General features: G+C 29.3%; 2 long non-coding RNA genes across 2 annotated transcripts; one reads left to right on the top strand and one right to left on the bottom strand.

Annotated features, from left to right (window-relative positions):
- Positions 1 to 366: 366 nt before the first annotated feature.
- Positions 367 to 10248, bottom strand: LOC143085124 (uncharacterized). Its single transcript, XR_012981250.1, has 5 exons — positions 10092 to 10248; positions 6890 to 6952; positions 5448 to 5794; positions 1537 to 1675; positions 367 to 532 (listed from the first exon to the last, which is right to left on the bottom strand). It is a non-coding gene; the product is annotated as an uncharacterized LOC143085124 (long non-coding RNA).
- A 2045-nt stretch (positions 10249 to 12293) lies between these two features.
- LOC143043131 (uncharacterized) lies at positions 12294 to 20040 on the top strand. The gene is made up of 5 exons (XR_012968212.1): positions 12294 to 12404; positions 12501 to 12570; positions 14966 to 15025; positions 15930 to 15998; positions 19372 to 20040. It is a non-coding gene; the product is annotated as an uncharacterized LOC143043131 (long non-coding RNA).
- The last annotated feature ends 3382 nt before the right edge of the window (positions 20041 to 23422 follow it).

The following is a 23422-nucleotide window of genomic DNA, read 5'->3' as shown; positions in this document are numbered from 1 at the left end:
AATCAAACCTAGGAATAGTAGTAGTGCTTCTCCCAAATTGTTATGTATTTTAACAAATGAAATTAAATATGAATCAATATACTAGTACTTAATAAATTAGAAAAAAATATACTTAATAAAGTAGAATTAAAATTACTGTAAAATAATGTAAACGAAGGTGTATGCCTCACCACTACTGTTTTATAGTATTCACCAGGAATAGACTACCTAAGCCGTATTTGGCAAAAGTTTTAGGAATAGTTGGTTTTCAGTGCTGTTCAACTTCGTACTTTATTTGGCCTTGTTAACATTTTTCATTCGAGCGTCAATGGTGAGTCTTTTGTAGACGAAACGCGCGTCTGGCACAAATATACACTTTCAATCCTGGTATCTATGATGATTTTATTTAAATTGCATACAAAGTTATATTATATATATATGGTGCGAGTATAAATGTACAGCCTGGTGTTTATTAATAAGTAAACAATCTATGTATTGTCATTCTCCTCCTCATTTTTCACTTCACTCCCACATGTTTAACACTGTTCTTAAGCTAAAAAAAAAATACAATTCTTTAACATAAAAGATGAAGTGGTGAAAACGAACATAATTTTTTTACTAGATACATATTTTGATAAAACGGATAATTAACACGTACACCAATTTATTCTTACCTTTCATTGAAATTCATTTAGATTGTCTTCATATATTATTATATGTGTCAATGACTGGTTAACTTTATTTGTTTTGTGTAAATGAAAATGCAATAGTAAAAAGTGAAATCACAACAATATTGAACTCCGAGGAAAATTCAAAACGGAAGTCCCTAAAGAAATGGCAAAATCAAAATCTCAAACACATCAAACGAATGGACAACAACTATCTGCATTTTTTATATCTGATTTGAACACCTAGTTCATCCACACTATGTTTTATCTTGGCGATGTACGGCTGGTCATATCGTACATGCTATGTTCTCCTTATTTGTTAAGGTCATATTCCCAATAGTGAACCTTTTATACTGAGACAGAGTCTTCATTTGCCTAGCAGGTGATGCCTGCATACTTGGACGGTTGGAGTTACAAAAGTATTTTGAAAAGTTAACTTTTTGATTACTGATAATGATAATATATTCTTGTCATTTGAATACAGAAAGGTTTTTATGTGTCACTAGGAATATATATCTCCCAGTTGATACGATATTTCATAGCTTGTTTTTCAAAATCACCGGATTTGTACTTGTATGAGCAACACTACACGTGCCACATGTGGAGCATGAATCTGTGACCCTATCGCAGCACCAAATCATAAGTAACACTACATGCTTCTTAACAAATTTGTAAAAATGCGACAAAACGTTTTTTGGTAAGACTGTTGCTCACATTCAAATGTAAATAGAAAGATCTAAAAGTTTACAATTTTTCCTCACATACATGAAATTTGAATGACTTTTAAAAACGTAGAACTCAATATTCAAACAAACATTTTCTGATATTTCACATGTTTTAAACATCTTTGGAAGAACTTGATTATTTTATCCTTAGAATTGTATCTCACCTTTTAGATTCCCGCATGAGGTCAAATGCCTCGTTTACTTTATCTAATGCCATTTTATGTGTTACAAACTCGTCTAATAACACTTCGCCATTCTTATAACTTTCAACAAGTTCAGGAACATCGTCTTTACCCTTATAATCTACAAGGAAATGCAAATTAACAGACAGTTATACCTTTTTGATAAGGTCAATACATGGTTGTTTTTACCAAAAGTAAGTATATTGACTGAGGAGGACAACGTCATTATACATTCATGGTATGATAATATCAGATTATTATTAATTAACTACAATATTATTGAACTGAATATGATGAAAACTGCCTATGCAATATAAGGTGTAAACTCGGCCAATATAGAATTTTTTCTGTATTGGCCGAGTAATTCTATATTGGCCGAGTTGACACAAATACAGGATTTCGGAAGGTCTGTAGTTTTTACATTGAAAGTCACGATAAATACAAAACTAAAGTAAACAGTTGTTTGGAAGACGCAGTTTTCATTTAGTCATCATTAACATGCTGAAAAGTTCACTGTGGCATATATTTCAGGCAAGAGAAGGTCACATTCATTTAAAAAGCATTTTGAAAGCAGACGTTGAAATTATTTCAGGTTTGGGGAACGAGTAGATTATCACAAAGTTCGTTTCTTGACGACCTCATAATTTCACGTAGTCCGAAACTTGATACACTTTCGTCTAGAACGCTAAAACTTATTCATTCGAGATCAAGAGATTGACACATAAGCAGTAACAGGAGTTATATGACCAGAGGGGACATAAAAGCAATAGATATATGAAAGTATAATCCTTTGTTCCTAAATGTATTATGAAATTATGAACGGAGAATTTCAAAAATGCCTGAGTGCTTCACAAAACCTCTTTTAAAATAATCAACGTCTATTTCATACGCAATCAAAGCAGTGTAACAGTGTAATTGCGAAACTATATATTAACTCTTGTTTACAAATGTGACGTGCGTGATAAAATTTTCGATCAACGTACATACACACATCATCTCATTGATATGTTCAACAACTTTATGTTAGTATTCCTAATTCCAAACACATATTTATTTTCGTTCATAAAAAGGGCAACATCTATGTTTCTGATTCAAACATATTTTTTTCTGAAGCTGATGCATCAACATGATTTGTGTTTTGAATAAAGGCAACAGTAATATACTGCAGTTCGAAATTCATTATCGATTGAGATAAATAAAATACGGGTTACTAACTAAAACTGAGGGAAACACATCAAATATAAGAGGAGAACTACAACACAACAAAAACACAACACTTAAATGTAACATACACACAAACTATATAAGATAACAGTGGCCATTTTCCTGACTTGGTACAGGATATTTTAAGAAAAAATGGTTTTGAATGAAAACATATATTTTTTGATAAGAAGATATGTTTTTAACAGGTGTTCATTTTCTCCAAGGGAATAAATAGTACTCCTCTTTTTGTCGACTAGTTCCTTTATTCATACGAGGTTGCAGAGAAACAAACAGAAGCTAACACTATCCATAGAAGACCTATATAAAGGCGATGTAATCTCACTTCATCATTTAAAGTTTGGTGACTATGCTGAACGTACCCAACAAAAAATCTATTGAACTTTTATTGTTCCTAATGAAAGAAAACATGGTGTGTACTTTTGAAAGCTTTTCAGACACCATACAACATGAGTCGGTAGACCGTTAGGAAATATTTGTCTTATAGGACCATTGGTTTCCTCAAATTGTTAAAATTAATATATTCCATTTTTGTCGAACTACGACCTTAGTCGAAAAAGCGAGACATAGCGATCCTAAATTCCGTTGGCGTCGTAATCGGTGGTGGCGGTGGCGGCGTCTACAAATATTCACTCTGTGGTTAAAATTTTTGAAATTTTAATAACTTTCTGAAACTATACTGGATTTCTACCAAACTTGAACAGAAGCTTGTTTATGATCATAAGATAGTATCCAGAAGTAAAGTTTTTTTAAATAAAATTCCATTTTTTCCTTATTTTAATTATAAATGGACATTAAATTGGGCTTAGTTTTTTTTCTGCTGGTAAACATTACATTCACTCTGTAGTTAAAGTTGTTCAAATTTTACTTTTAATAACTTTCGTAAACTATTCTTGGTTTGTACCAAACTTGACATAAGCTTCTTTATGATCATAAGATAGTATACAGGAGTAAATTTGGTAAAAAAATAAATCCCTTTTTTCCGTATTTTACTTTTAATTAGACTTAGATTTTCTTCCAGGAAACAACACATTCACTCTGTGGTTAAAATTTTTAAAATGTTAATATCTTTCTTCTACTGTTTTTGATTTATATTAAACTTGGACAGAAGATTGTTTATGACCAAAAGCTACTATCTAGAATGAAAATTCAGAACTAACAGAAGAACAATGTTTGTGCGTTATTTGTATTCACAGGTGGTTATGACGGCAATTGACGGAAATCCTTTAAATAGAACATGAATAACATGAACGAGGAGAACAATGATGATATAAAATCACTTTTATTTATTTATTCAATACATCAAATTTGATTTGACAGTCTCATGGCTATTTAAAAAAAATCAAAAATCAACAAATTTAAATAAGATACTCATGTTTTGATAGCAATGTATGATCAAATATTGCCTTATGGGCATACGATATAGTTACAGGGGAGATAATGACGTTGCTAACGTAAAATATTATTTAAAACTATAACTCATCGGGAAAAGATTCAGTTTTCGACTGAGTTTCATCATTCCAACTTATTTAACTTGAATATAAAACGAGTTCATGGACCCCTCTTTTTTTAAAATGCTATTTGGTTTGATTACGCGAGAAGATTATGTGTGCCAATTTTCATGAAAACGTAAATTGTGTAATTTTTTTTAAAATTTAATAAATATACAGCAAACAATGATGTATTTTTCTACATTCATAAACATTTGATAAATATGAGTTATTTCTAAATACAAAATGTATAAATTGTTAGGAAACTTATAAAATACAGAAATTACAAATTATTTAACAAAACACAATTTGTGTTTATCTTTTAATACAAAAAAGTTATGTCTTTCTAATTTCGATAAAGAAAATACGGCTACAAATCCGAATTTTGAGCAAATATACAAAATTTCGACCTCATTTTACTCAAAAAGTAGCACATGAAGGTATATTTTTTATTATATATTTGATTTAATCAGGTAAAACTTAGTCTATGTGGATTTTTATTTATCAAAATGTAAATACAGGACCAAAACTGTATCGTATGCCCTTAAGGATGTACTAAGGTGAATTAAATCACTTAAAAACTTTCAGCCGGAAAAATATAAGGTATGAATCAAAATAAGCTAAAATTATTGATAGGTCATGGAGCTCCTTTTCGAGATATTTGATCTTTAAAATATGGCGGGAAAAGGCTGACTCGGACTTTTACCTTATATTTGCATTAGTATTATTTTGGGGGTTCAAATCAAAAGAAAGAAAATCAAGAATTGTTTGTCTTTTTTTTTTTTAATTTTAAATTTATGAGTTTGAATGTCCCTCCGGTGTCTTTTGCCCATACTTTACGATGTAGTACAATTCATGTTTTGCAAAAAGGAGTTTAAATGATATATACCGTTGTTCATTGAATAACACAATTTTAACAAATATCACCAATTACAGGATTAGTATCGAAAATATAAAACATGATGGTGCTAGTTTTTATTTGGTTTTAATAGGATTGCAATGTTAAACGTAAATATCTTGGAAAAAGTAAGAACAACAACAAAAACAACAAAATACCAAACTCTCAGGAAAATTCAAAATGGTTATAGCAACTGTTATACAAATAACGACCAAGAGAACCATTACAGTGTGACTACCGCATGTCAAGATAAGAACATCTTACTGATGGAGATTATTAGTTACCTGAAATATTTAATATTTGTTCATGGTTTAATTTTTCATTGGTGATGTTGTATTCTTTTAAACTTTCTGATGATTCTGAAGATAGAATTGTTTTGAATTACTTGTTGTTATGTTCTTCTTTTGCTTTTCTCAATAAGAAAAGACCCCTTTTAATTTTGCATACTATCTAGAAAGCTAAAACAAAAACTTTAAAAAAAAAAGTTTCCAAAGCACATGGATTACGTATTTTTACACATCCACTATCACATAAATTTTCTACCAGGCCAATTAAGAACTTCATGTGGCATTTAAATTCCTCACAGGTGAAATTGGGTCAACCTATTTTTAAAGGCAAGGTCGAACACCGACTGAAAATAGACAATAAAACAACAATTAGTACAATGTCACAATATTATGAGATACACATTAATAGCATAGTTTACAGTTTGAATATGAATTGCTTACATAATGTAATATTTTTTATTAAATTAACAAGTATATGTAGAAGGTGTATAATATATGGATTTACAAAAATGCTTATTGACTTTGAATTTATTATTATTATGTTGTTAACATTAGATTTGGGTAAACATTGTATTATTATTAAAACACTCATGACAAATAATGAGTGAAACTGTACATATATGTTCATTGAATTGTCAGGGACTAGGATCAAAAGATAAAAGACAAAGACTTCATATGTGGATGAAGCATCAACATTGTAATATTTTATTTATACAAGAAAGCCATTTCACTGTTAATTTAGAGAAAGATTTGAATGAAGAATTCAAAGGTGATATATATAATAGCTATGGTAATTCACATTCAAGAGGGGTGTCAATTTATATTAATGAGCAAATAGAATATAAATTTATTGATAAATTTCAAGATAAAGAAGGGAGAATAATTTTGCTTAATGTAGAAATTAAAGATAGCATTTATACTTTAGTGAATATTTATGCTCCAAATTTACCAAAGAACAGAAATGTTTTTTTCAAAAAAGTAAAGGATATGATATCAGAGAATAGCTTAGGGATGGTAATTGTTGGTGGAGATATGAATGATACGCTATCAATTATTGACAGCACAAATAAAAAAACACAAAAACCAGTTAACAGTTTAAAAAATCTAATTAAAACACTAAAGTTGATAGACATTTGGAGAGAGACACATAGTAACAATACACAATTTACATGGAGACGCAAAAACAATATAAATGAAGCCTCTCGCATAGATCTCTTTCTTATATGCCCAGAAATAAGATCACATATATACTCAGCAGATATAAGACCTGCACTTATATCTCACACAGACCACCAAGCTATATCACTAAAGTTGAAAGGGAGATCACAATCAAAAGGGAAAGGATATTTTAAAATTAATAACAGCATTTTGGATAATATTGAATATAAAAACATAATAAATGGCCTAATTCATAAATATAAAAACAATCCAAAACTTACCAAAAATATTGGACACCATTGGGACTTATTCAAAATTGAGGTCAAAGAATACACCATTGAATACTGTAAAAGAAAAGCAAAACAGAATATAAGTGAAATACATGTATTGGAAAATAAAATTAAAAAATTAAATGAAAACATTAATAAACATTGTAAAGATGAGGTAATAAAGCATTTTCATGAAGAATTAATTAACAATGAGAATAAATTAAAGAAAATATATGAAATAAAAACAAAAGGAGCTCAAATCAGGTCACGAATTCAATGGGTAGAAGAAGGGGAAAAAAATACTAAATTCTTTTTAGGTTTAGAAAAAGCTAGACAAACAAGAAAAACTATAACTGCACTAAGAGATAAAGAAGGAGTGATACAAACTGACTCATCCAAAATTTTACAATTAGAGACAGAATTCTATAAAGATATTTATAAAAGTACAAATCCAGATATAAAATCTATAAATGATTATATTAATGATACAAATATTGATCATAAATTAACAACACAAGAGAGTGATATTATGGAAGGAAAATTAACTATAGATGAATGTACAGATTCACTATTTAAGATGAAATTGAACAAAGCACCTGGAATTGATGGTTTAAGCGTAGAATTTTATAGAACATTTTGGGAAGAATTAAAAGAATTCATTGTATCCACATTTAATTTTTCATATAAAAAAGGGGAGTTAACAACTTCTCAGAAATTAGGAGTTATCTCTCTTATCCATAAAAAAAATGATCCACTGAGTTTAGATAACTATAGACCAATTACTTTATTAAATATTGATACAAAATTAATAGCATATTCATTAGCTCAGCGCATTAAAAATGTCTTACCAAAAATTATCCATGAAGATCAAAATGGGTATGTTAAAAATAGATATATAGGTTATAATATTAGACAGATCCAGGATATAATTGATTATGCAGAAAAATTTAATATAGAAGGAGCATTATTATTTTTAGACTTTTCAAAAGCATTCGACTCTTTAGAATGGGATTTCATGTTCTCAGCATTAAAAAAATTTGGCTTTCAAGATTCTATGCTCAAATGGATAAAAACTATGTATACAGATATTAAAAGCTCAGTGATCAATAATGGGTGGATATCTGAACCCCTCAACATTTTTCGAGGGATTAGACAAGGATGTCCGTGCAGTGCTTTAATTTTCGTTATTGCTGTCGAGATATTAGCATGTAGAATAAGACAAGACAATAATATTAAAGGATTTGAAATCAAAATAGATGGGAAAACACATTCTTTAAAAATCAGTCAACTTGCAGATGACACCACACTTTTTTTAAAAACAAAACAAGACATTTCAAAAGTATTAAACATGATTGAAATTTTTGGCACTTTGTCAGGGCTTAAATTAAACAGATCAAAAACAGAAGGAATTTGGTTAGGAAAACACAAACATTGCAAAGAAAAATATGAAAATATCAACTTTACAAACAAACCAGTGAAATGTTTAGGAATTTTTTTCGGTTGTAACAAAAATGAATGCCAAAAACTAAATGCAGAAAAACAAATAGAAAAGTCTGAAAATATCATAAAAAATTGGGAGAAAAGACATTTAACAATGATCGGTAAAATAACAGTTATCAAATCATTGATCATACCAAACATTACCTTTTTAGCGTCTGTTTCACATATTGAAAAAGAATATATTGTTAAATTTAAAAAAAATTATCTATAATTTTTTATGGAAAAGCAAAAGAGAAAAGGTTAAACGCACAGTACTAAGTTTTTGTGAACTAGATGGGGGTTTAAAAATGATTAACATAGATAAATATATAGAATCTATCAAAATTGGGTGGATCAAAAGGTTAATTAATGGAGATTTAAAAAATTGGAAAATTATTCCACTTTTTTATTTTAATAAGTTTGGAAAAGATTTCCTTATCTTTCACATGAATATTGATAACACTGACTCTATTCCAGAGTTAAAGGAGCTGCCAAAATTTTATTTCAACATTGTAAAAGCATGGATAAATAATAAAAAAGTACAACAGCCAAAAAACTTTAGATCTATACGTCAAGAAGTTATTTGGGGAAATCGTTTCTTAAAGATAAAAAATAAATGCCTTTTATTCCAAAACTGGATAAATAGTAATTTTATCTTTATTAATGACATCATTGATGAAAATGGTAATATAGAAGAAAATTTTATTTTACAAAAGCTTAAAATAAAAAGTAACTGGATGTCAGAATTTTACCAATTAAAGAAAGCTTTTCCAAGAGAATGGTTAAAGATTTTAAAACAGGAAAACTCAAAGAAAACTAAAGTAAAAACGCCCTATGCAATACATATTATTGATAATTGCAATAAAAAAGAAAAATTAGAAAATGTAGATACCAGAAAAATTTATAATATATTAATTGAGAATGAAATTGAAATACCTGTTGGTTTTAATAAATGGAAGACAAAGCTTAACCTTGTATACATTAAGAGTCTTTCATGTAATATTTTAAAGTTTGTTCATTATTTTTTAAAAGATAATAAATACAAAGTGTTCCGTTGGAAATTGCTACACTTTATTTTACCTTGTAAAGTTTTATTGAAAAAGTGGAAGATATGCGATATTTCAAATTGTCATTATTGCAACACCACAGAGGATTATGATCACATGTTTCTAACATGTCACTATCTTGATAATTTCTGGAGAAAAGTAAAAACACTCTTAGAAAAACTGAATATTAATAATAATATTCTAACATTAAAAAATTTAGTTTGGGGTTATAAAATAAATGATGAACAATACTATGAAATTAATTATTTGATTACAATTATAATGTTTTGTATATACAAGGCAAACTATATGTCTGAACAGAAAACCAAATCTTTAGATGTATATACTGTATTTAAAACAGAATTCATGTACAGCTACAAAATGCAGGCAACTAGTAAACATACTAAGAATAAATGTCTACTTGATAACGTTGTCAAATTGTTGTAATAATTTTTATGTTTGCAAATGTATAATCTAGCAAAAAATAAGAATAGAAAAAGATAAATAATTTAAAATGTCTAGATCAGGAACTGATTTCGAGAAATAATTTCACCTTTCACCGATAAGCGTGGAGATAACGGTATTGCTCTCCACTTTTTTTATCGTTAAAAAAAATGGGAAAAAAATTAATTACATTCTATTTTTATCAGAATCGATACACATATATTGTAATATTTGTTTATACATACCTGTGAATTGCTTATATTAATCATAAATCATTATTAAAACTGGTATTTCCAAACCAGGAAGAGATATCAATTCAATAATAGGAAACCGATAACGGCAAGTGTGAATTATTTCCGGAAACTTTTTATTTCTAAACAGACTAGATATACATATTGATAAATTAGAATTTCATATATAATTATTTATTTTACGGTTGAAAATGAATTATATACACTATAGTCTAGATAAATTGTACTTTATCATTGTTACACAGAGAGAAATGATATTAAAATGCAGGTACTCTTCACTAGGAGGCTGGACTTGTGGAGTCAATTGTTAACAGCAAGCAATATATATTGTTGAATAAAAAAAAAAAAGAAAAAAAAAAAAAAAAAAGAAAAAAAAAAAGGATCAACTATAACAAATCCACAAACTGAATTTATTAATTGACTACATTGTAAGAGCAATTGCCTTAAAGTAACAAGTGCAACAAATTTAGGTTTTTTTTTCTCTTGATTAACAGTTTGTATCCAAGAAAAAGTGCGATAAATTCTTATCGTCAATTTTTAAATGGGTAATGAGGTAATAAGAACAACAACAGCAACATACATGCCCTAAAAGTAGGACGACAATTAACAGTCCACCAACCCTCCTTCCAAAAAAAGGACAATACAAAACAAACAACAAACACAACCAAACACAAACACAACCAAACACAAAAAAAAAACACCGAAAAAACAAAACAAAAATAACAGAAAACACAATGAGACAGTTGTTCTACAATCAATCGCGTTTACCTATGTAGGTTGCAAATTGACAGCTTAGATATCTTAAAATCATTATATGTGTATGGTATCAACTTGCAACATTAGTTTTAAAGGTACAATATACTTTCAATTCATCGTGTTACGATACAAACAAGTAAATGAGTATTACCAACAGCAAAACAATATATCAACAAAATAAAACCTGTAATAAAAATATTACACACATGAGAGTTCGTCATTTCCAATCTGGAAATCAATCAGAACTTACATCATTTTTAGTTTCCGTTTTTTCACATGATTATGTATTTTGTGTAAGAACAAATAATCAGACAATAGCTGTTGAGTGAAACAAATCTATAAATTGATATCTAAAAGAGGGTTTGTCTGAAAATGTTATCCATTCGGAATCAAATAAAACGTATATCGATTTCTCCAATTTCATTGCAAAGGCTTTTTCTGGTGTGCCAACTAAGATAACATATGGTGATACCCCTTAATGTCACTGGTAATATTTTGGTAATGTTTTAAAGAAAAAATGGAGGCCACAAAATCTTAAAATCCATAAGTGACCTGTTCTTTAGTAGCATATAATTACCACTGGAAATTGACATATAGATCCGGTTAAGAATTAAGCTGAACGACAAAAGTGATTATTTCAATTTTCCAATTTTGAACCTTTCATTTTTATGAAGCAGATTTGACTTCAACATAAAATCTTTAATGTTTTTCAAAATAAGGGTTCAATCACCATAATTATCTGTTAGAACTATTAGGTATACAATTGTCCAATTAGTTGATTTCTTCAAATTTTTATTCTTTAGTTTTCTATGTTGTGTCATGTGTACTATTGTTTTCTGTTTGTCCTGTTCATTTTTAGCCATGGTGTTGTCAGTTTATTTTCGATTTATGAGTTTGACTGTCCCTCTCGTATCTTTCGTCCCTCTTTTACATTCGATCTGTAAAGTATCTGTTTTGAAAAGACAGATAACACAATTTGCTTGAATTTACTTGAAAGTATTGTTCAACAGTTTATACAACTATAGAGAACATTCCAGCTTTTATGATGATTCAAAGTTTGAGATTGCGGCTATCCCAACTGTGATGTCTTAAATTGAATTATTAACCTGGAAAATATTGTTCATATGTTTTGTGTGTGTGTGTGTGTGTGTGTGTGTGGGTGTGTGTGGGTGTGTGTGTGTGTGTGTGTGTGTGATTGTGTGTGTGAAAAGTAGGGGATAATCTTTTTGCAATTGACATTGTCGTAATAAGAGTCAAAATGGAAAACTAGTTCTAAAATGGAATAACATTATGCAAAGTGGGTACGTACATGGTTATTAGTGAAATTAATAATTGCATGACCAACTATTGACAGACTCATCTATGAAAAAATATAAAGTACTTCCGTCTGTGTGTTCTGATGCAATAAATTTACAAAGAATTATTTCCTTAATCCGTTAACGCAAAAACTATTACTCAGATGGAATTAAAAAAAAATTGTTCTGGGTTTATTCTACTATTCGGGATCTCTTGTCTCTCTACTGCTGTTAAATTGTGCACAAGAATCAAAAGGTATTCAATTTTATGAATCGTGCAAATGTTACTTTAATTACAGATCACTTAGATTAAAACAAAACGTTGATATGTTTTTTTTTATATTTTTTTCAGCGTACTCTTTAGTACATCGTGTATTACTGATGTGACGATAGCGAAGTAGAGAAGAACGGGAAGTGTGTTGGTAAGTACAGAAAAGTCATGCAAAAATATCAGTAGACATAGAAGATAGACAAAAATGATACGTTAAGGGCATACGATAAGTTACAGGGGAGGTGATGACGTTGCTAACGTTAAATGTTATTTTCGCGACGTCAAACTGTGACATAGCGGAAAAAGATGTTTATTTAGACTGATTTTTATCATTCAAATTGATTTAATTTGAAAACGAGTTCATGTACACCTCTTTTTTAAAATGACATTTGTTTTGATTACGTATGAAGATTATTTGTACCAATTTTCAAAAAAGTGTCAATAACGCAATTTTATTTGAATTTTATAAATATGCAGCAAACGATGACGTTTTTTTTCTACATTCATGAATATTTAAAAAATATGAGTTATTTGTAAAAATAAAATGCATAAATTTAAAGAATATTTTCATGAAACAGATATTACTGATAATTTAACAAAATACTGCTTGTGTTTATCTTTATCTTTTAAAATAAAAAAAAAGTTATGTATTTCTTTCGAAAGGGAAAATACGTCCACAAATCCGAATTTTGTGCAAATATCTGAAATTTCGACCTCATTTTACTCAAACAGTAGCACATATACAGGTATATATTTTATTACTTATTTGACTTAATCAGGTATAAAATAGCCTATATGCAAATTTTCATCATCATTTCAATATGGTATCAAAACTGTATCGTATGCCCTTATAGGTTGGTTAGAAAAATGTTTGTTGAGAGGAAAACAACTTCATTAATACAACTTGAATTATATAATTATGCATTCAAATAAAACGCCAGATGATTGCCTCTTAACAAAAAAATATGATCTTGCCTACTTAGTGCATAGTAATATTCAAAACATTATGATATCTGAATAAAATTTAAAGTTGGTTAAAATGTTTCTCCTTTTGCTAGTATTAAGTTCGCATGAATCTCATGATTACAAAATGAAGACCATTTGCGAAAATGATTTGCTCACATCGAACTACTAATAAATGTACTGATAAGTTGTTTTTGGATGTTTTTATGCATATATTATTAAAAATCTTTGGAAATGTTTTTGTTAACTTGTATTATGTATATGTTTTATGCATTCCTGAACTAGTACACATTTATGTTTAGGGGCTAACTTAAGCAAGCCACCGGTTGCGGAATTGTTTCGCTGTATTGGAGACCCATATGTGGCCTCCGACTGTTTTCTGCTCTTTTGCCGGGTCGTTGTCTCTAAGACACCTGCCCTTTTTACATTGTTAATTTTATTTCTTCAAATGATGATAAACAGTATACTTATACTACTCCTGATCACAACAGGATATACATAAATAAAAATAATAGAGTCTTAACCTCTTTTTTTTATTTGACTTTTCTCAAGTTATTATGGAAAAATAACTTTTGCTTTAAATTATTGTAATCAATACATGTTGAAATTAGGCACTGACCTGGTTGATAAATATTCCGTATCAGCTTTATAAATAATACATGATGGTCGTAAAGTGTAGATTTTAGGTACTTACGTTATTTATCATCTTATTTAAATGTTGATGTGTTCTTTTATATGTCTTTGTATCTTATTAACCTTTACTGGTTTGTCCATTTTTTTGTAAAATCATTTGGCATCCGCCAATATGTTGTTGTGCTATGGTATTATTTTGTATTTTTGTCTTTCATTTTTGCTAATGTGATAGGTATGCTATTTTGTTTTCTATGTTGCCATTTCTTTTTAAGCAATTATTTGTTTGTCATACAATACGTCATAAATTTCAAATAAGGCAAATTTCAGAGTCATAAAATAAAAAAAAAGAATTAAAATCAATACTGAACATACCTTTTATGCCTACTACAATAAAACAAGACACAGCTATTTAAAAACGAAAGGGACATTTATTCAAAATTAAGCAGAATTTCTTAAATGTAATTTATACAAATTATGTTTTCATCAAGCCAGTCATATGTAAAATAAGAAATAATATGAATTTGTCTTTCTCTTATTTTGAAAGATATAACAAAATTAAAAATACATTAATAATAATGCCGGGTTCGGGTCCCGAAAGATACAAAGATGATTTTGTATGATGAATCATGCTCCCGCTTAAATATGCATGCACGGTATTAATCGTCTTGGTTTTTTTTTTTTAAATAATAATGATATTTTATTTCAAGGAGAAAACCAGCTTATATGCGTAATATAATAAAGAAATACACATAAAATTTTAATGTAATAAACATGACCTTTATACAATGACAGTGAAAAATTTTGCACACAATAACACAAAAGTTAATATAAAACGACAACACTTAAAAGAAACTATGGAATGAATAGAGATATCAATTTGTGATTTCAAAATCACAAAGATTCATAATAAATAAATTATATAAAATGCATTTGTCCTGTTTTTTTTGTAGTGTCAAGAATGAACGGGTATACTGAAAATACAAATGTTGCTCCAACAAATTATGATGATGGTAAGTAATTGTAAAAAAAAGAGGTAGTCATTACAAAAGTTACAAAGTTATGAATATCGACTACTTAGTACTATAAATAAAATTAATTATGAATTGGATAAGACAAATAATTTGTGAGTGTAAGGTAATTTTTGGTCCCTAAATATCAGTTGTTATTAATGTTTAAGGTGACTAGGGTGTCTTCCTCCGTCTTGGATTTTGAAAAAGTATATCATTACAATCGGTCCAGATCTGAAATGAAATCTGCAAATTTTTGTGTAAGACTTTTCATGTCGATATACAAAAATGTGTTTTATCATATCATATCATATTTACGGCTGTATTTCACAACAACAAAAAACAGAATATTTTGTGCGATTCGACTTTTTTCAACATTGCCAAATAACTCATAAGGGGAGGTAACTTTGATATAAGGGGAGATCCTCAGATGAAGTGATTTTTATAATAGAATGTGTTGTGAATTGATATATTTTATTGTGTAGCGAGAAAACGAGCGTAGGAACACCTTTTTTCTTTTTTCTTTCTCTGAATGCATATCATTAGTCTTGGCTATCTTCTTACATTTTATCTTTAAATTATAAAGTGTAGTTTTCTTTTCATCATACTAAATTGGGGTTTCCATGCGTAATCAATACAAAATCAGACAAATTTTGCACCACGCATAGCATGAAAAAAGCCCGGTGACCTATACTTTTATTATATTATAAAAAAAGCATGTTGTATTCTAACTTTTGACAAATTATCAAACAAATTCTATGGATATATACTTAACCCCGCTTTTTTCCCACACACCTTGATTAAATAAAATGTATACATTTTCAATATATATATATAATGTTTTGAAAATTACTGATCAATAATTAAATTTGTTTATAACTAACAATCCGGTGTTTTCTTTTTGTAGTGGCTAGAACAGATGAGTTTACAAAAAATACAAATTTTGCTCCAACAGATTTTGTGAATGTACATAATGGTAATTAATTATGAAAAATATCGCATTCATTAAGAAAATTACAATGAAATAACACTACATGATTAAAATAAAAAAAAAATTAAAAACAAAATCAATCAATCAAATAACCTTAAATGGAACCGAGAAGATATCAAATACGGACAAAATAATCAAGTAAAAGTCTCTGAAGTTTAGAGTTTAATGGAGCATATCTCACGGCTGTAAATCTGGATGATGACAGAGTAAACATTATATTATCATTTTAGACCTGTTGTAGAGTTATCCTGCGTTCAGTTTGTTTTGTAAAATTGCGATAAAGAGTGGCTTTCCGATTTTTCTATTCACAAACACGGGAACGCTGATAATTAATTCCTAATGAAGATAACAGCAAATATTTGCTATAAAATAAGGAGTTATCTATCAGCTTTCATTCAAAATCAAAATTACATCTTATAGGGAAATACATATGGAGTAAATTGGAAGAATTTCAATTACACGGGACATTTTTACAAATCATCGTCGGTCATAGTATATTAAACTACTTAATTCCTTGTCTTTCATTTTTGCAAATGTGCTTTGTCTATATGTCTTTTGTGTTTCTTTGATACGTATGGCGTGGCTCTGTATTTATACAACCCGTCATTATGTTATTGTGCTATTGTAAATTTTTGTATTTTTGTCCTTAATTTTTGCTACTGTGCTTTATCTATATGCTTTTGTGTGCTTCTTTGTTACATATTTGTTTGTTTTAAGGATGTTCGCTCGTCATGTTTTGGAATTTTTGTTAGATTTTCGAAATCCTCTGGTTTTATTCATTTGAATACCTTAAAAAATTTAGCCCATTTTTCTTTTTATAAATCTTTTACATGACTTTTTTGTACAAAATGCAAGTATAAGCCATTGTTAAAGTCTTATAAATTCTTATTTATTTTTTAATAGTTTTTGAGAACTTTAACTTATCAATAATAAAGCTATGAAAAATCTATAAGAGACCAGATGACACAGAAATGGAAAACTATAGGTCACTGTACGGCCTTCAACAATGAGAAAGGTCATACCGCATAGTCCGTTATAAAAGGCCCCGAAATGACAAATGCAAAACAATTCGAACGAGAAAACTGACGGCCTAATTTATGTAATTTAGATAATATGTCTGTTTGATTTCTTCACGCATCGTTGTCAATATAATGGAATTTGATGCGACCGTCATACAAGTAAGAGGTTTAACTAGCTATGAAACCAGGTTTATTTCACTGTTTGTTACATTAGAAACAGTTGTTATCCATTCGTTTGATGTGTTTGAGCTTTAGGTTTAACTTTTTTTATTAGGGAATTTCCGTTTTGAATTTTCATCGGATTTTTTTGGGGTGATTTTACTTTTTACATACATCAACCGTAGTCGATTTTGACATAAAAAATTAGTGTTACAACCAATACTTGAAAAGAATTTTGTTACATCAACGTTTGATAGAACATACACCTCAATTGTTCCAGCCTTTAAAAAAACCCTCATATATAACTTTAACTGTATTCAATATTCACCTTAAAAAGTCATGTTAAACTATTTTTTTTGGTATTTTCCCTTTACTTATAAATTGACGTTTTCCAAATGAATAAAATGTTTATTTTTTTCAATACATGCAAGAATAGATATGTTTATCAATGGTTGTATTTAATTGTTTGACTTAGTACAATGTTAAAAGGTAAATATTTTTTTTTTATTTTTTATTCTTGTTGAGTTTTTCGAATAGACTAAATAAAGGCAACAGTAGTATACAGCTGTTCGGAATTCGTAAAAATAGATTGAGAAAAAAACAAATCCGGGTAACAAACTATAACTGGGGGAAACACATCAAATATAAGAGGCGAACTGAGACACAACAGAAACACAACATTAAAATTTTACACACACAGAAACAAACTATAATATAACAATACTCATTTTCCTGACATGGTAAAGGACATTCTAAGAAAAATATGGTGGGTTGAACCTTGTTTTGTGGAATACCAAACCTACCACTTGTATGGCAATGTTAAATATAACATTGAAATGACAAATTTACATGACAGGACCACAATACAAATAAATGGGAGAACATATATGACAGAGAAACACACGAATAATAGCTAACAAAAGGTACCTGGTTTAAGATTTAATACGCCAGATGCACGTTTCGTCAACACAAGCCTAACCAGTGACGATCTGATGAAAAAAGTTCGAAAGCCAAATTAAGTACAAAGGTGAAGCGCATTGAGGACCAAAAGTTCCAAAAAATTGTGCCTAATAAGACTAGGGTTTTCTGCTTAGGATAAGAACATCCTTATTATCATAACTTTAAGCCACATTGGATCACATCCACATTAATTTGGAAAATGTTTTTCAGTGCTGATTTCATTTAATAAGAACAAGTATAGAAGCATATGTCGTGCACACTCAATTGAAGGAACCACTTGGCAAAAAAACTTTATTCAACCGACAAAAAGATATACTGCATATACATGTACGAGAATAATCTATTTCTATACATTTGAATTATGAAAAAAAAACAATGCTAAACAGAGTGTTATGATAATCAACTTGCTTTAAAACAATCTCCATGTCATATTACCATTATACTGGTCCAAATGTTTATTCTGCAGACAAGAGACAAAAACACATGCCACGAGATTTGCAATTAAGTTAAACATGTATGAAAATTTCTTTTCGATAACTACTTTCATTTATACAGTGTTACAGTTACTGTGACGCGTTTTCTTCTTTGAGGTTTGTAATCAACATCTGGTTGTTGCTTGAATCAAGCATTGTGTTAGATGGTTCCTTCAATTTAGCAAAAAAATTAACAAAGTGAAATAAGCTGTCTATATAGAGTAGTCAAATTGTACCCAAAATTCAAATCTACTGTTTAATATACCGCTCGGAAGGATATTTCATACTGTTCAAAATATTTCCGTCCGTCCGTTTCATGATTTTTCAATTTCTTTTTTGACATAAACAACAAATCGCAGTATCCGTACATTTTATACCGAGCTTCATGTAACCTTGATATACCGTGCGACGCGTTATTATATGTATATGCATTGCCTATCAACGTCAAGTCATCGAATATTTGCCTTTCCTTACACATATTTGCCATGTATTGGTTACCACCAAAGATTTACTTTAAAGTTTTTATGGCAGTCACACCATGAACAATACTAAAAATGTATTATATACCGCAGTGTTTAAAATATTTTTGTGAACACCATTTCAATGATGTCAACTACATGACAGTCAATAAGGTGTGTTTATATTTGATACGACAATAAATCAACAAGTAATACGCAAGAAAACAGATTTTGATTAGTATTTCATTCGTTCATGAACACAGCGTAAATAAATACTGCTCTTTTTCAGGTCAGTTTTTAAACAGTGCTTTTCTCCCGCAAATTATAATAATAGTGATCGGTAGTACAATGATAATTGTAGTAATTTTTCTGATATTTAAGGAGTATCTAAGCAAAAGTATTCATGTTAACGTTATGACTCATACTGCGGAGACCGAAGTAGTAGACCAACGTATCAATATGCTAAATGAAAAGACAAATAATTATGAGAATATTAATGAATCTATCATTATGCAAAGCGACATCAATGTACAACTGGATCTCAGATCTTGCTGTGGCGAAAATTGTGATCCATATTCGAGAGACACGGGAAATTACCTCAATATCTTTACTGCATCACTCTATGAAAATGCTGGAAAAAAAGAAGAGGAAAAATGGTATGAAAACTATTCAACAAGTAGTACGAAAGGTGTAGATGATACCTCCCAAAATCTGTATGAGCCTCTGCGAGGACAACGCAATAGTACTGATGATTATAGCTCATGTAAATCAGTGCAAACCGATGAAGAAACTGAGACTGAATATGCAACCATTGTTGGAGAAATATGCCTATATAACTTTTAGAGAAAGAATGCAATCACCTTTTAATGTTTAAATAATTATGAATTTTAAACGGTTAATGAAAAATAGAAATTAAATGTTGTTTACGTTTTTTAGAAAAGTTAAAATAAAGATGACAATATCGACTAGATACTTTTATATTATAGATTCAAACATGTATGAATCAATGCCAATCTTGAAAAAAGAAGCACAGGGTCATTAACTCAGGACATCGATCCGTAGTTTAACAGACATGCATACATGCTTGTTTGATCTTTATATTATTGTTAAAGGTACTGATAGGTTGTAATCATATAATTATTTCCTTATGACATATATAGGGAGTTATATTTGCTTTTAATCTTTACATTTAAAGAATAATTGAGAAAGATAGAAACGTTAAGAATACTTAAGTATTCTATTACACTTAATCGGTAGGAAGCATGTTATATCAAATTGTTGATACCTTTTCTGAAAATGTTAATCAAGAGATCAAATAAAAGTGACATGTCTGTCGTCATACTTTTTGGTAAAATGCATCAACAAATTTGTGTAAAAGATTTAAATATCTTTGTAAACATTACATTATTTCTTGACCTATGGCCGATTTATCTATGAAAAAACGGACAGTCAAACATAAAATAGCCTATAAAAAATTCAGGAATAATCATGATGTTCTTATAATACCACATCTTCTTATATCTATTTGCTGTTCTCATCAACCCCATATGAAGTTTAAGTTAATTATCAGATGTCTAAAAATGAAATTTTATTGCACAATGACATTCATATTAGAAAAAATCACCATGCGATAATAAACTCATCATAGATACCAGGATTAAAATTTTATATTTACGCCAGACGCGCGTTTCGTCTACAAAAGACCCATCAGTGACGCTCGAATAAAAAAATGTTTAAAAGGTCAAATAGAGTACAAAGTTGAAGAGCATTGATGACCGAAAATTCCTAAAAGTTTTGCCAAATACAGCTAAGGTACTACACTTCTAATTGTGTATTACTACCTTATGGCTTCCAAAAATATCTACTACATCCGAATATTAATCCGAGAACACGAATGGGGAATGGAGATCACGGATTGAAAATCCAAGACCACGGATTTGGAATCCAAGATCACGGATATTGAAGCCTAGATCACGGATTAGGGACCGAGATAACGCATTTATTATCCAAGATCACGAATAAAATTCCAAATCATGGAATGATTTTACTTATTATGTGTCTCTTTATGACTTCCGTAATGACTTCCGTAATGACTTTTGTAATGACTTTCGACTAAAATTGGTTACTTTTTGTTGTGAAATGTCATTAATAAGTACTCACACTCCTTATTCAATTTATTCAAATATGCAGTAACATACCTTTAAGATAATCACGATCAGAAATCCGAAGGACAGACAATTGCTTTAAAAAAGGAAAAAGAATTTAAGACAAAACAAAAGTTCACAAAATACTACCCAGAACAATTAGAAGTCTGCAAGTAAATTTATGCAAAGTAGGGCATTGAATCAAAATCATTCAATTAAGGTAGCACAATACAAAGATTTTTTCCCTCCCAATCAGATAACTTTAAACTGATGTAATTCGTTTCATCCTTCTTTATATTTTATAAATGAGGTACCAAAAGAAAGAAGAAAGATTAATCTTTCAAATTGTGATAATTTCATTATGACATAATTATTACATAATCAGTTGTTATGTAATTAGTTGCTATATTGTGATGTCCACACTTGAATGAATTTAGCGTCGTTGTTCTTCGTAGCATCCCAACCTATTTTATAGATTCTTGTACAACACAGCTTGACCTCCAAAACCGTGTCTCAGATTTCCAAAAACATCAATAGAACAAATTTTATACCCAATTGAATTTAGTGATCTCTTATGAATTGATGTTGCAAACTTTATTGAAGATTTATGAGAGAATGAAATACAATAGAAAAAATCTGAGACACAGTTTTGGAGGTCAAACTGTGTTGTGCAAGAATCTATAAAATATTTTGGATGCTATGAATAACAAAGAAGCTAAATTCATTCAAGTATGGACATCACAATATAGCAACTAATTACATAACAATTAATTATATAATAATTATGTCATAATGAAATTATCACAATTTGAAAGATTAATCATTCTTCTTTCTTTTGGTACCTCATTTATAAAATTTAAAGAAGGATGAGTGGAATTACATCAGTTTAAAGATGTCTGATTGGGGATGAAAAATCTTTGTATTGTGCTACCTTAAAGACAGGAAAAAACAACACAAGTACCGGTATATTGCATCCAAATCTGAAAACAAATACCGCTTATGCTCAACGTTGATGTTTGAATATTGCAGCATAGACAAAAACTTTGACAATGATAATAATTATCAAAGATACCAGGCTTATAATTTAATACGCCAGACGCGCATTTCGTCTACATAAGACTCATCAGTCAAGCTCAGATCAAAATAGTTCGAAAGCCAAACAAGTATAAAGTTAAAAAGCATTGTGGACCCAAAATTCCAAAAAATTGTGCCAAATACGGCTTAGGTAATCTATGCATGAGATAAGAAAATCCTTAGTAATTTGAATAATTCATACCTTAGCAAACAGTTATGTATAAAAATGACCATATAATTGATATTCATGTAAACACCGAATTGCTGACAACTGGGCTGGTGATACCTTTGGGGACGAAACGTCCACCAGCAGTGGTTTGATTCGCTGTTTTGTCGTCAACTGTAGACACATCAAAGAATTGTATAGGCAGAAGAAAAAAATATAAAACATTTGGAATATCAATGGAAATTAATGTCTCAAGTTTAACATATGTTCTTCACCTACATTATATTCAATTAGCATTCACTACAAATTCATCTAATAATGAAATTACCATGAGGCTAAACAAGTTTACTCTGTATAAAAAATGTCCGGAAATGAAGATTAGAAAGTTTTTACATTTTGTTGGAAATCGATTAAGTATTTTCTTTGCCTTTGACTTACAAGATTCATTAAAACATTTGCCACAAATTAGGAAAAATAAATAAGTACATGTACATGTATGGTCTCTAGCAATCCTTCTTAAAACTACTGTTTTATTTCAGTTCAAGAATTTAACAAAAGAAATTATTTTGTTTCAATGTATTTTAATTATTTGACAATACATACATGTATATAATAAAAACAATAACTTTTTAAAAAATGTAAATTTGGTGCTGTTAATAAACTCCGACAACAAATCAGAACGAGGAAAACATAATAAGAGTCATATTGTCCCCTGACTGTTTTTGTTTTGTCAATATATTCAATCGCTAAAATAATATTTTTATAATGGAACACCTTTTTCTCTATTTTGTGAAAAAGTCATTTACGACGAGGTCATAGTATTTAAAATTTGAGGACACAAACTAAAAGGAAATTAAAAGTTTAACAATCTTTACAAGTTCACCAGATTTCAAATTGACAAACACGATTAACTTTCTATGAAAATAGTTTCGCATTTAGCAAATTCAGTATGTAGA

This window comes from Mytilus galloprovincialis, chromosome 8 (assembly GCF_965363235.1).
Source record: "Mytilus galloprovincialis chromosome 8, xbMytGall1.hap1.1, whole genome shotgun sequence".
NCBI classification, from domain to species: Eukaryota; Metazoa; Mollusca; class Bivalvia; order Mytilida; family Mytilidae; genus Mytilus; species Mytilus galloprovincialis.
The sequence above is the reverse complement of the archived record's forward strand: the minus strand, read 5'-3'. Positions and strand labels throughout refer to the sequence as shown.